Raw genomic sequence first — 6,985 nt, forward strand, 5'->3', positions numbered from 1 at the left:
TCTAGAGACCAGTGACCAAATTGGGTCTTGACTGGACTTCATGCTTTTTTTTATCCTGGGGTTGAGGTCTATCCAGTGAACAAAGCTGAGGATGTGGATGTTAGTGTTCCATTACGGGATAGTCCAGTGGATCGAGCACAGCCATGAGTGAGTGACCCAGCATGGTTGGGGGGAGGGTGTGCAGAGTAGTGTAAACGCAGGAATTGGAGCAGGGTTAGCAAAGGTTTCTCAAGGTCACAAAACTACCTCAGGTGTAATTAGTGGAACATTTTCATATAACCTCACTGAGTTTTCACCTGGGTAGTGTTCATCTTCCACAGTGCAAGTAGAAGACTTAGTTTTGCTTGATTGAATTTCCTTACCCATAAATAACCACTAAGCCTGTTACATTGTGGTGTTCAGTGTCTCTGCCTACTAAACCCGGAGTGCTCTGTGAGACTCTATTCAAAAATAATATCAAATGGTGAGGGGGAAAAAGTGACTTCAGAGCATGGGTTTGGTGATTACTTTATAGATGGAGTGTCAGGGAGAGAGAAGCAGTTTTCCTTTGCTTGTGGCTCAGTGGAGATCAGGAAGAAACCACCAATCTTCCAATTGTATCAGTGTCTTGTAAGTTCCAAAGCTGTAAGCTATATGGTTAAATGCAGAGTGGGCAGTTGATATTTTTAATAGATGTTTGGTTGTAAACAACACAAGATTTCCTGAAATAGGTGTGAGGGGTGAGAAGGAAAGCAGCTGGAATATTACAAGAGGTCTCTAGTTTAACAATCAGTTTGAATATTGTTTCTGCTTCTCTGAATTTGATTTCCCACCACTCATCTTTCTAGACTTAAATCCTTGTTTCACAATTTCTCTTTCATGCTTTGGATGTAAAGCATGTCCAGAAACAGTGTAGTTTCCTGGTCTTATTGCGCCTGGGGCACACCATCTCCTCTCAGTAACAGAATAGTGTAGTGACTGATTCACCTTCCAGTTGTTTGCTTTAGTATTAAAAATGTGTACTGTGCCACACTGGGTGCATTATTCATTCTGATCTCTGATCTCTCATTATGGCCCATGAAGGTGGAGAGTGTTCCTCGGAGCTCCTGGCCACAGGAGTAGTATCCTGTTGATTGTGTGTGGCTCTTCATTGTAATTGACAGTTGCAGGACCTGCTGTGGACATGATATCCTGGAGTCTTTATATTTCTTGCAGGTGTACAGAAAACCTACCATGGGGAACATGAGGATATTAGCATAATTTTCTTTCCAAAGTCATTTAATGAGTCTTAATTCTAAGCTTCAATTCAAAATACCAAGAAGAAACCACTGTCAAAAGTGCCAACAATGAACAATGAGTTCATAATGTCATTAATTCTGGTTCTCTGCTAGTTGCCCTCAGTTCCCAGAGTTGGGATGGGATATGATTACCATTGCAGTGGGGTCACTTTGGTAGCCAGATGGCCTATGGCTTACTGATTCTTTGACTGGTGAGTTAAGGGCAGTGAGAGATGGGCATTGTGTACCATGGATAGACCTTGAACATCAGTTTTGGCATGTGCCTTTTGATTTTAGCTCCATACCTGGTTACAGAGATGAGGAGGTGCTGATTTCTGCCCGCGACTAGGTTGGAGTTAGGACTGCTTCTTTTCATGTTTTATATCAGTGATTTGGATGTTGAAATTGATGCCTTTGTGGCCAAGTACGTGGATAATACGAAGATAGGTGGAGAGTTGAGAAATCAGGGAATCTGCAGAAGGACCTAGACATGTTAGGAGAACGGGCAAAGAAGTAGCGGATTGAACATGGTGTGTGATCGTGCACTTTGGTAGAAGGAATAAAAGTGTAGACGATTATTTTAAACAGGATAAATGCAAAGGGACTTGGGAGTCCTCTTGCAGGGTTCCCAGAAGGTTAATTTGCAGGTTAAATTAGTGGTAAAGAAAGCAAATGCAATGATAGCATTAATTTTGAGAGGACTAGTATATAAAAACAAGGTTGTAATGCTGAGGTTTTGTAAGTCTGTACTTGCAACATTAAGAGCAGCTTTGGGCTGCTAAAGATGTGCTGGCATTGGAGAGAATCTATCTGTTCAAGAAGTAATTAGTCAGTATCCATGTGGTGATCGAAGCACACAGCTACAGCAAAGGGTTGACATACGAGGAGCGTTTAGCTCTGGGCTTGTACTCGGAGTTTAGAATAACTGGGAATCTCATTAAATCTATCAAATTTTGAAAGTTGGATAGTGAGAGGATGTTTCCAATAGTGGGTGAAATCTAGAAGCAGGGCATAGACTCAGAATAAAAGGACGCCCCTTTAGAACAGAGATGTGGAGGAATTTCTTTAGAGGATGATGAATCATTGCCACAGACAGCTGTGGAAGCCCAAATCACTATGTAAAGCCCAAATATGTAAAGCAGAAAGAGCATCAAAGGTTACGAGGACACAGCAGGAGAATGTGGTTGAGGGGGAAATAAATCAGCCTTGGAGTATACTCGATGGGCTGAACAGCCTAATTTTGCTCTTGGGTCTTGTAGTCTAATGGTTTATCTTTTTGAGCTGTTTAAACGAGTGCCTTGACATTAAGAATGTACAGTATCCAGGTCAAGCCTGGTGATTTTTGTTTAGTGAGAGTGCAACAGTGCACATGTTGGAAAGTGGGAGGCAGTCAAAACTGCGCCTTCCCAATGATGTGAACAATTCTATATTAAAGCAAACTAATTTTTGTAGGATTTAAATCAAGTGTGAATTTGCTGAGTAACGTTAATGTTTGACTGGAGTTGAGGCTGTTGTGCAGCTGGGCTTGTGGGAGTGTGTAGTCAGTGGGCTTGTAATGCTACTGGTTCGGGCAGTGATACCAGCGTATGATGGGTAGGACCTGTGTACCTGCTGAGGCAGTTTTATTGCATTACTTCAAATCAATGTAGTTGTAACCAATGACAGTTTAATCAGGTTCAAACTCAATGCCACTTGAATACTAGGAGTTAATTTGGACTTTATTCTGCACTGGGAGGATAACTTGTTTAACTTTTTTTACCATGCACCTGTAAATATAATTCATCCCTGTCCCTTCCCCCAACACATGCACTGACAAATTTATACACACTGACATAGATACTGACAAGACTGCATAAATACACGCACACAGTCATTGACATACTGACACAGTAACACTAGCAATGTTTCACTTTTTTGATTGGGTGAACTCCACAGCATAATACTGTCATAATACTGCTGTCTCTGAGCTTTGAAGGGAGACTGGGTGTGGGGGGAGCTGCTTTTGGACACAAATGTATTTTGATACAGTGAAACACCATTAATCTAATGAATTATTACTATTAATATTTTACAACAGGAGGTCTCTTTCAAATTCCCCAGCTGTCTGGGTATAATTGTTTGCCAGGTAGCTGTTGTTTCTGCCCTCTCTGTTAATGTTGGCCACAGTGGTCTTATTTTACCTGACAAACATCTATAAAATGATTATTTAACAGTGGGTTGTTGGCCAAAGACCTCACACTGGAGCATTTTAACACCTCTACCATACCCTTATTCTGGGATGCAGCTGCCACCCGCAGTCTCCAACTACCCGGATTTGCTGTGACTCTGTGTGAAATTACTCGGAAAGATTGGATTGCTGTCAGGACTAACACAAACTCTACAGTTAAACACATAAATGTAACATGTATATCATTTGTTTAAAGTTACTTTGTGTTTCCTGTACCCCAGGGAAAATCATAGATCATGTACATGGTACATGGATGGAAGTAGTTACAGAATTGAAACATATTAAAGAGCATAAGACATAGGAGCAGAATTATGCCATTCAGCCCAGGGATTTTCTCCCTGTTTATAAAAGTCTTTGTCTTTATTCCATCTGCCACTTTGCCCATTCTCCCAATCTAAGTCTTGCTGACTCCCTGCTTCCTCAACGCTACTTGCCCCTCCACTTATCTTGGTATCACCAGCAAACTTGGCTACAAAGCCATCAATTCTATCATCCAAATCATTAACATATAATGTGAAAAGCAGTCAAGACACTGACCCCTGTGAAACATAAATAGTCACCAGTAGCCAACCAGAAAAGCCCCCCTTTATTCCCAGTCTTTGCCTCCTGCTAGTCAGCCAATTGTCTTATCTATGCTAATATCTTTAATACCATGGGCTTTTATCTTGTTAAGCAGCCTCCTGTGACACCTTGTCAAAGGCCGCCTGAAAATTCAAGTAAGCAACATCCTCTGACTCGGTCTATCCTGCATGTTACATCTGACTTTTATCTTCTTCTCAAACTGCTGGATGAATTCTATCATATTATCACTGTCTCCCAAGGAGATCCTGATCAGTTAGGGCGATAGGCTAAGGAATAGTAATTCAACTTGGATAAGTATGAGGTGACTTATTTTGGACATTCAAACCGGGGTATGATTTACAACAGTGAATGGAAAGGTACTGACATGTGGATCAAAGGAGCCTGGGAGTATAAGTATACAGTTCACTAAAAGTGGCTTCACAAATACACAGGATGGTGAAGAAGGTGGCCTTCATCAGTCAGGGTATCGAGTTTAGGAATAGGACATTATGCTGCAGTTAAACAAGTTGTTGGTGAAGCCACACTTAGAGCATTGTGTACACTATTGGTCACCATTATAGGAAAGGCATGTTTGAGCTGGTGAAATTGCAGATGTATATGAAGACGGTTCCTAGACTAGAGGACCGGAGTTTTAGGGAGCATGGTGCGACTAGTATCCTGAGCTGCGTATGTTTCAATGTTAGAAGTATCGTGGGAAAGGCAGATGAGCTCAGGGCATGGATCAACACCTGGATTTATGACATTCTAGCCATTAATGAGACTTGTTTGCAAGAAGGGCAGAATTGGCTGCTCAATATTTGGGGGGTTCAGTTTTAGATGTGACAGTGGGAGGAATTAGAAGGGGGAAATGGCACAGCAGTGCTCTATCACGGCAGACTGGAGAATACCACTAATGAGGAGTTACGGGTGGAACTGAGAAATAAGAAAGGTATGACCACATTAATGGAGCTATAATGCAGACCACTCAGCAGTCAGAGGGAAATAGAGCAATAAACTTGCAAAGAGATCGCAGACTGTTGAAAGTAACATTTGTTTGTAAGTGGTTAAGGCATTGGTCTAGTGATCTAAGGGTCGCTAGTTCGAGCCTTAGCTGAGGCAGCATGTTGTGTCCTTGAGCAAAGCACTTAAACACACATTGCTCTGCAACAACACCGGTGCCAAGCTGTACGGGTCCTACTGTCCTTCCCTTGAACAACATTGGTGGCATGGAGAAGGGAGACTTGCAGCATAGGCAGGTCTTCCATGCAACCTTACCCAGACCTCAGTCATCATAGCAAATCGATTGTCAGCCGAAGAGAATTTGTTACAGTAAGTGATTTAAACTTCCCACATATTGATTGGGAATCCAATACTATTAAAGGACTAGACAGGATAGAGTTCATTAATAAGCAAAGCTTCCTTCATTAGTACATAGAAGACCCAATGAGAGCATATGATAATGGATTTGCTATTAGGGAATGAGGCAGGGCATGCGAGATTCTAAATTCGAGAAAGGCCAATTTTGATGGTATCAGAAGATCTGGCAAGTGGGAATTGGGACAGGCTGTTTTCTGGCAAAGGTATACTTGAAAAGAGGAGGGCTTCAAAAATTAAATTGAGAGTACAAATCTTGTATGTGCCTGTCAGATTAAAAAGGTAAAGATAACAAATGTAGGGAGCCTTAGTTTTCAAGAGAAAGAGGTGCACAGCAGGTATGGACAGGAGGGAACAAATAAAGTGGGGATTATGGGGGACAAGAAATGCAAGAGAACACTTAAGAAATCAGGACTAAAAGGCATGAGGTTGTCTTAGCAGAGAAGGTGAAATAGAAGAGGGATTATACAGATGTGTTGAGAGCAAAAGGATTGCAAGGGACAAAGCTGGTCCTCTGGAAGATCACAATGGTAATTATGCATGGAGCTAAGAGATCTTAAATTTTATTTTTGCATCTATTTACTCAGGAAATGGACACAGTCTAGAAGTGAGGTAAAGCTGCAGCAAGGTCATGGACTATAAACAGATTAGAGGAGGGGGATGATTGCTGTCGAGGCAAATTAGGGTGGATAAATTGTCCTTAGCGATAAGTGAGGTAACAGCTAATACTGTTAAGTGGTGTAAGAAAGACTAAAAAAAACAGGCAATTATTGTAAAGTAGTCGAAAGGATTGAATATACAAGTATTCGTATAGCCATGAACCAATAAAGGATAGTCACCATGGCTTTTGTGTGATGGGTCATGTCTAACCAATCTTACTACGTAATGGTTTTGGCCCAAAGTTGACTGTACTTCCCCCCCCCCCCCCCCCCACAGATTCTGCCTGGACTGCTGAGTTCCTCCAGCATTGTGTGTGTGTGTGTGAGTTACTAGTTTAGTCTTTTGAGGAAGTTAGTAGGAAAGTGGATGAAGGCAAGGCAGTGAATGTCTATATGAACTTCAGTAAGCACTTGACAAGGTCCTGTATGGGAGGCTGGTCAAAGGTTCAGACACTTAGTATTCAGGATGAGGTAGTAAATTGAATTAGACTTTGGCTTCTCCCTATAGATGCTGCCTAGCCTGCTGTGATCCACCAGCATTTTGTGTATGTTAGACTTTGGCTTTGTGGGAGAAGCCAGAGAGTGGTAGTAGAGGGTTGCCTCTATCTGATTGGAGGCCTATGACTACCTGTCTGCTGCAGGGACCAGTGCTGGGTACTTTGTCATCTATATCAATTATCTGGATGATAATGTGTTAACTGGATCAACAACTTTGCAGATGACAAAGATTTTTTTATTGGGAATGTAGTGAGTAAGGCTATCATTGCTTACAGAGAGATGTGCATCAGCTGAAAAAAAAAATGGCAGACAGAATTTAATGCAGACAAGTGTGAAGTGTTGCACTTTTGTAGCACCAACCAAGGTAGGTCTTGCAAGGTGAACTGAGGGGTATGATAGAACCTGAGAAT

The sequence above is a fragment of the Hypanus sabinus genome, chromosome 16 (assembly GCF_030144855.1).
Source record: "Hypanus sabinus isolate sHypSab1 chromosome 16, sHypSab1.hap1, whole genome shotgun sequence".
Classification (NCBI taxonomy): Eukaryota; Metazoa; Chordata; class Chondrichthyes; order Myliobatiformes; family Dasyatidae; genus Hypanus; species Hypanus sabinus.